Consider the following 9,555-nt stretch of genomic DNA (forward strand, 5'->3'; position numbering starts at 1 on the left):
GGGAGGCCTACTAATTATCGTTATTTCCTCCTGCATCCCCAGGCCGTGGGCGGAAAGGCATGACCTGCCGGTTACAGGTTCGAATGCCAACCCTGCCACTCAGAGACGTCCTGAGCCACGCCGTGCCTGTGCCACGGGGACAGGGCAGCCTCTCTGAAGTCGCTTCACGAGTACGAGCTTGGAAGTGTCTGGCTTAGGGCCTGGCATTCACCAGGTGCCCAGCAAATGCTTGCAGAGTTCCTACGGGAAGCTGACCCGGCCTCACTACTTCTGGGAGCCTGGAGTGGCCCAGGGCGCTCAGTTCCAAAGGGTCCTGCTGCTTATCCATCTGCATAATGGGCAGCGGCAGCAGACACCTCCCTGGCCGGTTTTCCGGGTTCAGGCCCCTGCCAACCGCTGGGACTTCTGTCCCTCCCATGCCCCCCCTCACCCCCTCCCCTCCGGGCCATGTGCAGGGGCTCCCAGCGCTGCCCCCTTGTACGAGCCAATAACCATCCTGCCTCACGGCCTGTGCCTCTGCCCTCCCCTCTGCCTGGAACATCTCTCTCCCCCACCCTCCCACCGGGATTGCTGGGGCTGGTCCCTTTCAACTTGCAGGCCTCCGAGTCAATGAACTCCCCGGAGCGGCCTTCCGGCCCCGCCCCCAGTCAGTTTCACTTCCCTGCACCGCGCTCCTGCCCCGATGCCCGTCCTGTTTGCTGTGCTTCCAATCTGACCCTCACTCTGGCCTGTCAGCCCCTCCTGGCAGGAATCTGGCCAACTCCCTGCCTAGGGCATTCCTGATGCACAGCCCAGGGCCTGGCACATAGTAGGTGCCTAAAAAATATTTGAGGAATGAGCGGAGAAAGGACGGAAAGCATGCCGCAGACATTGGAAGCAACTGCCGTCCCGTGCTGGCCCGCTCCTATGACTCAGACGAGGGCCTGCTGTTGGAGGAGGCGACGCTTAGTCAGGGAGCCTGACGGGCAGCCCAAGAATCACAAAACTCCATGCGGGCTCCATAAATAGACGCGTGAGCAAGAGCCCCAGGGCCGCGGCGGACTCCACCTGGGTGAGGTCCAGAAGGCTCCTCGGAGGAGGTGACGTTGCGGCTGGATCTTTAAGGACCCGTAGGAGCTCGTCAGGCAGAGAAGCGAGGAACGGCCTCCCGTAGAGGGCTGGAGCTGCACGAGGGGCCACGTGTGAGGGCCGCCTGGGAGACAGCACTCCTTCATCTCTTCCGGGCTGCTGGCGGCCACGTCCGCTGGCCTCCCTCTGGCTGGGTGTCCACGAGCGACGTTGGCCAGGGTCCCTGAAACGGGCTGCCTCTGGCCCTGACTCCTGGGAGATCCGTGCCCAACACTCTCCTCTGTGGACTCGGGGGAGGCGTGTGGCCAGATCCGCGGGTGGGTGCGAGCTGAGGGGATGGCGGGAGCTCGTCCCTGCGTGCACTCGACGACACCGCAGCGAGCCCGGGCGGTGCGCCTGGCGCCGAGGGCACGCCGGTGAAGAGGCAGACACGAGGCCCTGCCCTCGGGGAGGTGGCGGGTGGGCGAACCACCCAAGCCACAGCCCAAAATGAAATTATAGTCCCCGGGGAGGTGCCACCGGGAAGGGAGGGAAGGGGCCGGCGTGGAGAGGAGGGTGTCCGAGGGTGGGGCTGTACTTTCAAAGCGGCCTCACCGGCAGGCGACATGTAAGCACAGACCCGAGGAGGTGAGCGAGGTGTCACGAGGGCGTGCGGAGGCGCACGCCGTGGGGCGGGAACAGCGTGCGCAGAGGCCTCGAGGGGGACGGCTGGTGCGGGAGCAAGCGCGGCGCGAGCAGCGGGCGGTGAGGGCCCTGCTCTCCCCTGTATGCAGCCCTGCACGCGCGCGCGCACGCCCGCTGCCCAGCCCCACACCGCAGCACACACACCCGGAGGCACATGCGCACGCTCGTGAGCGCCGTGGGGCGCGCCGGCACGCACCTGCCCGCGCAGCGGCCGCGCAGGCGCAGGCTCGTCCGCAGACACCGGGCACACGCGCAGCTGCGCGCGCGCACAGCCCTGGCTCCGCGCGGGCCCCCAGCTTGCGCCTGCAGTGCCCTCCGGTGGCCAGTCCTGGCGTGGCGGCTGGACGTGAGCGGGGCACTGTATGAGCCCTGGGCACCTCTGGGACCTCCTCTGCTCCCCCCCACCCCCCGTGCTTCCTGCCCCCAGTTCCTTCACAGCGGCCAGAGAGCCTTCCAGAACGGGGCTGGCCGAGCCCAGACCCTCAGCGGAGAACCTACCCGGGCATCTCCCCAAGTCCGGCCGCTCCCAACCCCAGCTCTCCGCCCTGAACCTCTCTTTGGGAATGCCCTTCCCTGCCTTCTCCACCTGACTCCTTCCTACCCCTCAAGGCCCAGCTGCGACGCAGGGAGGGGAGGCTCTCCCTGACACTGCCCCCGAGGACCCCAGCTCTGCCAGTGACCACAACCCCACCTGTGTCTCCAGCAGAATGGAGCTGCTCCAAGGCAGGGGCTGAGTTCTTTCTGGCGCCGCGTTAAGCGGGCTGCAGATGGTGCGAATAGTTACCCTGGAGGGAGGGGGGAGCCTCTCACTCAGGGTCGGGCCCTGACCTTGCAGTTCACCAAGGGGGAAAGCTCACGGGAGGGCAGGAGCTCAACTGCTCTATGTAAGCCGGCATCTCTCTTGAGTATCAGCGTGTGACTTCACACCAGTTAGGGGGCTCCAAGAACAAAACAGCGAGTGCCATTGTTAGAGCACCTACTGTGCGCTCATCCTTCAAATCTCATCATTTTGTAGACCCACTATAATCAAGCTGCAAGGGAGCAGTGACTTTCCCCACACACTGCAGGTCCGCAGCGAACACGTGCGGGAAGGAGGGAAGTCTCACACTACCGCAGCAAGCTGCACCCTTATCATCCTCTCCGTGTAACAGACGAGAAACGGAGGCTCAGAGAGGGGCTGAAAGCTGCTGGAAATGGCAGCGCTGTTGTTGGAACAGTCGGATGGAGACAGAGGTTTCCCTGCCCAAGCTGCCATTAAAGTACTTTGCAACACCCTTCTTCTTGGGCAAATCACGTCGCCCTTGAACACCCGCCACTGCTTTCTGGAAAGATGCCAAGCGCTTTGCTCTGCCTGAGAGCTCAGGTCTGTCCTGCCCAGGACCCTTCAGGGCCACACAGAAACCCTAAGGCTTCCCCTAGGAGCCTTCCGGGCGCCCAGGGGCCCTGGGCATCCCAGGAGCCCTGAGCTGGAGCCTGTCTGTCCCCAGGTCCTCACGCGGAGCACTTCCTGCCCGGGAAGCAGGGACAGGGGTTCATTGACACGTACTGCACTCCAAGCCCAAGACCTGACATGACCCAGCGAGGTCAGTGTGGTTAGACCTTCATGTCACAGACGAGGAAACTGAGGCCCAAGGCTTCAAGCAGCTGGCCCAGGTCCCACTGCCAGGAAGGATGAAGCCACGCTTTCAGCCCCAATCATAAACAGCCTGCTATGAACCAGGCGTTTTACTAGCAGGCTGAAGTCTGTCACCTAAAATCCAGGACCTGAGAGCTGTTCTCAGCGCCATGGTTTGGGGGAGAAGTACTGCAAACACAGAGACAAGCCGTGTGCCCAAGATCATAGGAGCAGGGAGAAGAGAGAAAGAGCTGTGTCCAGGCTGGGCTGCCTCCACGACCCAGCACATCCCAGCAGCTGCCTGCAAAGGGCTGTTTTCCAATCTGAGGGGAGTCCTGGCTCCAGCAGGAAGTAGCTGAGTGACCTTAAGCCAATTACCTGTTTCAGCCAGGCCTCGGAGGTGATCACCTCCATTCTCACTAGTGTTTGTGTCCCCTTTCAGCCACCCCTGAGCCTGGGCTTACAACCCTCCCCTGATGAGGGGCTCACCCTCTCACTGGCAGTGTCTTCCATTCCCAGGAAACTCTGACCATTACCAGCTCCTTCCTTAGGTTGTGCTGAAGTTGCCTCTTGGAGACCCCAGGCTCAAATCCTCCCATCCATTCAGTGCATATTTCCTGAGCATCTATTTTTGCCTCACACCGTGTTAGGTGCCGCGGGGGCAATGAAGAACAAGACAGACAGGGTCCCTGCCTTCACGGAGCAAGCATTCTGCGGGAGGTTGGAAAAGAAGGCAAATACATCGATGAAAGTACATCTACAATTTCAGATAGTGATAAGGGCTAAAAACAAAAGTAAAGTAGGGCAACGTGATAGAAAGGCACTGGTGTGGCTCCATTAGATGGGTGGCCAAGGAGGCCTACCTGGAGGAGGTGTCTTCTGAGCTCAAACTTGAGTGACAGAAAAGAGCTATGTCAAACTGGGTGTAGGAGCTGACTATATATAATCCACGACACACAGCAGGTGCTCAGAGAGAAGGTGAGGGGGACTGCTACTTAACCATGAACTGAACAGGGGTATTTTTCTCTCCTCCCTTCCAAAATCCCACTACTAAAATAACAGTAAAACGAGAAAACTACTAAAATGACAGTAAAATAAGAGAACTTTAAGGCACAAACTCACAAGGACAAAGAGAACAGAAAAGTCAATGACAGAGACAGAATCTACAAAATTTTTGAAGCTGTTAAATGAAGAGAAAACTGGTAACCAATTTAGTAGAGTAGAGGAAGGTGAAATCAAAGTCTGCAGGAAAGGAAGCCAGTCTGAGGCCAGACCACCAACATGACAGCCCCCTAGAAAGAGTAGCCTGGGAGACACCAGGGCCCTCTGGAGGTGGATGGGCAGGTAGGGATGAAAAGAAAATAAGCTAAGAGTTGGTGAAAGGAGCAGTTATACCTTCCAACTTCCCAGAACCGAAGGTCATGAGTCCCCAGGTTGAAAGGACCCCCTGAGTACCCAACTGGGGGTAAGAAGAAAACAAGGCAATTATTACTCCTGGAGAAACAAATAACACAAAATAGAAAATGTAGTCAAAAGGTACTGCACAGCTCAGCTGGGAACAATATTTACATCATCATAATACGTAAACCAAAACACCAAATGCTGATGTATCCAAGAAGAGAGTGGGCGCTGGGGGAAGGGAAGTACGGGGGTCTGTGTGTAAGGGACTAAGTGCTTGTGTGTAACAGGAATCACCAGACGCTGTCTAACACTGAAAAGAGAGAAAAGAAACAGCAACACAAGTATGTGATTGAGAGAATTAGGGGGCTACAGGATTGGAAGCAGTCACACTGGAACGTGAGCTGAGGGAGGGTCCCATTTGGATCTCTGCTACACCCCCAGTACCTAGAGCCCAGTGTACAGTAGGTGCTCAGCTGCTGTTTGTCCATAGGTGCGGGCAGGTGGCTGCTGGTTTTCTGTTCCTGTTCTCATAGGCCTTGCAGTGCTGTCTGACTCTCAGAATGGGAGAAAATATTTGCAAATGAATCAACAGACAAAGGATTAATCTCCAAAATATATAAACAGTTCATCCAGCTCAATATCAAAATAACAAACAATCCAATCAAAAAATGAGCAGAAGACCTAAATAGGTATTTCTCCAAAGGAGACATACGGATGGCCAAGAGGCACATGAAAAGCAGCTCAACATCACTCATTATTAGAGAAATGCACATCAAAACTACAACGAGGTATCACCTCACACCAGTCAGAATGGGCATCGTCAGAAAATCTACAAACAGTAAATGCTGGAGAGGGTGTGGAGGAAAGGGAACACTCTTGCATTGCTGGTGGGAATGTAAACTGATCCAGCCACTATGGAAAACAGTATGGAGGTTCCTTGAAAAACTAAAAATAGAACTACCATATGACCCAGCAATCCCACTGCTGGGCATATACCCAGAGAACACCATCATTCAAAAAGACACATGCACTCCAGTGTTCATTGCAGCACTATTTACAATAGCCAGGACATGGAAGCAACCTAAATGTCCATCAACAGACGAATGGATAAAGAAGATGCGGTACATATATACAATGGAATATTACTCTGCTGTAAAAAGCAATGAAACTGGGACATTTGCAGAGACATGGATGGACCTAGAGACTGTCATACAGAGTGAAGTGAGTCAGAAAGAGAAAAATATCGTATATTAACACATATATGCGGACTATAGAAACACGGTACAAATCAACCGGTTTGCAAGGCGGAAATAGAGACACAGATGTAGAGAACAAACATGTGGACACCAAGTGGGGAAAGTGGGGAGGGTTGGGGGGAATGACTTGGGAGATTGGGATACCAAATTGTACACCCTAAATATATGCAGTTTATTGTATGTTAACTGTATCTCAGTAAAAGTTCTTAAAAAAAAAAAAGAATTAGAAGTCACTCGAAGGAACAGTTAAAGGCGGGTGTGTCTGGAGCACAGCATAAGCAGGAGGGGAAGAGCACGGAGTGAGGGCCTGAGGCTCGGAGGTCTGCAGGCCCAGGTCGTGGAAAGCCAAAAATGGAATATTTTTAGAAGATCTGGACTGTGGGCCAGCCTCGCGCTCAGGAACAAAGAAGCACGTCTCCCCAGAGCCCTGCGGACCAGAAGCCCTCCCACAGCCTCTGCGCTGCTGGGCCTGCAGCCCTTCTGCCCACAGCCGCCTTTCCAGTGGAGCCCGTGGGCGCAGGGCCAAACGGGGGCCCCGCCGGGGAGGAATCCAGGCCAACGGGCCATCAGACCCCAAATTGAGCCCAGACCTACCCTGCGTGGTGCCCCACGGGGCACTGTGACCAGCCCTTTGCAGCAGAAAATGCTATAAATGTCGACTTTTTTCCACCAGCGCCTCCCCTCCAGCTGCCCAGGCCAACGGCGAGGGTGCAGCCTGGGCCCGGAGCCTGCGGAGCCCCACGGGGATCGGCCCCCAGACCCTCCCCAGGGGCCCGCGGGTCTTCCTCTGAAAAGCCAGAGTGCATACACGTTCAAGTGCTTGACCTTGGAGGGTCACAAACATTCCTGGGTGGAAAGAGGAATTTATCCCCCTCCCCCCACCCCCTGCAGGCTGCTGGGGGGGGTGGGGCTTTAATGCCCCAGACGAAGGAATGCATGTCTTCCCCAGGCCCAGGACTCAGGCGCATCCTGATTCCAGGCGGCCCCCAGGACACCCCAGCTCCCCCAAGTGGCTTCCTCTGCCCTCCTAAGCAGAGACTCCCACCACCCTGGGTCTCGGGGTTATTGTGCTTGGGGCTGAGAGAGCTGAGAGGTGGCAGGGAGGGTGCCGGCTCTGGCGCACTCAGAGGTGTCCCTCCGCAGGGCTGTTCTGGGAATGACCAGGGCGCCAGCTGCATGATGACCTTGCTGTTGGCAGCTGTACAGGGGCAGGGTAGGAGGGCACCACACCTGCACCTCCTTGGGGACCACATGCCCCAAGGCTGGCCTCCTCTGCTGCTGGTGGGAAGGCCCGCCTCTGCCACCTGGTTTGTGCCTTGCTTGAACCACGGGGAAAGTTTGCCCAAAACTGCAGCCTGGTCCTGGTTCAATCTGCACGGTGGGGACATTGGAAATACTCCAACAGGCCAGCCATAGTGATGTCTGGGCCTAAGTTCACAAGGAATGTGTTTATCTTCTTTATGCTTTTCTTGTCAAACATTTCTGCAAGAATTATGGGCTATTTTTAATGTAAATTAAATATATAGTATTTTAATGTCTTAATAAAGTCAATTAATATTATTGTATAATATAAAACATTAAATATATTTAATATATTTAATAAAATATATTTACTATGTATGTATATATATTTAAATATATAAAATACATTATTTTGATATGTTAACGTAAACAAGCAAAATGTTTACATTACATCCTTATTTTTAACTCTGGCTGTTCTGTACAGGTGAATCCTGCATCTCACCTGCAGTCTTCCTGGATTACCCAAACTGATCCTCACGAGATGTGAAACCACCTAGTGACCCAAGACGCCGCTCCAGCAGTGTCAGGGGCTGGGTGTGTGTGGTGCTTCGGGGGGAGCAGACAGCCATGGCCAACGGCCCCTGATTCTAACGCAGCCTCACCGTTTCACAGGGAGGGGTAAACGTGGCTCCAGGGTTTGACCCTGGGCCAAATTCAAAGCCAGTGCCACCGCGGCAGCCCCAGCCCCTCACAGGTCCCAGCAGCTGTGTGCTGAGAAAGGAATGACATCAGACGTGGGGAACGTCACAGAATCCCCCTCTGCTTATCTCCTGCTGCGTCGCAAGCCCCCCAGCCTCACTGGCGTAAGACAACCATTTACAATGCTGTCTCCGTCCGCGCTGCCTGGGGCCTCTGCTGGATTCATCCAGAGGCCCTTCCCTCCATTCATTTCCAAGTCTGGCGCCTGGGCTGGGAGGACTCCAGGGCTGGGCCCCACAGGGGGCCGTGGGCTGGAGCCCCTCTGCGTAGCCTCTGCCTCTGGCCAGGGCTTCCCTGCAGCTTGTGGACGCAGGGTGGAAGCTGCACGGCCTTTCTGCCGGTGTCACTTCTGCCTGACTCTACTGGCCAAAGCAACCGGCCGGTTTTAAGGGGCAGAAACATCAACCCTGCCCCTCGATGAGTGGAATGACAGAGAACTTGCAGCCATTTTTCAAAACCTCCACAGCCCTTCTGCAATTCATCATGGGCAATGGCCATTCACAGGGCCATGGGCCGCACTTCCCAGTGTGACAGCATGACTCCTAGGGCAGGGCGCCAGCGAGGACTTCCTCCTCCAGTGAGGATGCTGGAGCCAGTCCCGGTGGGACAGGAGTGGGGCTGGAAGGTGGGGGCAGGATCTGAGAACGATTCGGAGGCCTTAGTGGCTGGTGGTAAGAGGGCAGAGGCCGAGGGAGGAGGCCAGGGTTACGGGGAGGCTGGAAGCCTCCTCTAGACCCTTGAGGAGGCTGCCAATCATAAGATACAACAGGATGGGGCAGTAGGTGTGGGAAGAGAAGATAGTGAGTTTGGTGGGGAACACACTGGACTGAAGATTTGATGGCCACCTCATCTTTGCGGGCTGAGCGCCAGCACCACCTCCCCCAGGAAGCCCTCCCCACTGCTCCAGGTGGAATTACTGCTCCCTCCCCTGGGCTCCCAAAAGCCCTGTGCTGCCCTCCTCACACTGGCTTGGAGTCCTCAGTCCCAGGCCAGTACATCTCTGGGTCTGAGAAGAGCAACAGCCCTCGAAGGGCAGCCAGGAGCCTCGCTCAGGTGGAATTCCGGCTCCTCCGCTCACTAGTGTGCGACCCCAGGCAAGTTAAGGGGTCTCTGAGCTGCTCTGAGCCTCAGTTTCCTCCTCTGTAAAGTGGGGGCTTTAGTGGTCTTCACTTGTAAGAGTCAGGGTGAGGGCCAGCATGTGCCAGGCACACGGTCGGAGCTCAGCGGCGCGGGGCCCAGGACCCGGGCCAACTCAGTGGCCGCCTGGGGCCCCTCCCTCGGGGGTGACCGTGTAACCCAAAGCCCACAAGGGAAGGACTGGTAGGAGGCGCCCCCCAAGGAGGGAGAAATTTCAGTTCAAAATTCAAGCGGTGATGAGACATGGAGTGAAAAGCGGGCCTGACCCTGTCCCCTGGGCCCGGGTGCCCCCAGGGACCGTGTCCCCCCAGAGACCGTGTCTGTGTGCATCTCCGGGGGCCAGGCAGCCTCTGTTCTCTGCACCCTGTCCCTTTGTGACTCGATGTCCCGAGG

The sequence above is a fragment of the Hippopotamus amphibius genome, chromosome 17 (genome assembly GCF_030028045.1).
Source record: "Hippopotamus amphibius kiboko isolate mHipAmp2 chromosome 17, mHipAmp2.hap2, whole genome shotgun sequence".
Classification (NCBI taxonomy): Eukaryota; Metazoa; Chordata; class Mammalia; order Artiodactyla; family Hippopotamidae; genus Hippopotamus; species Hippopotamus amphibius.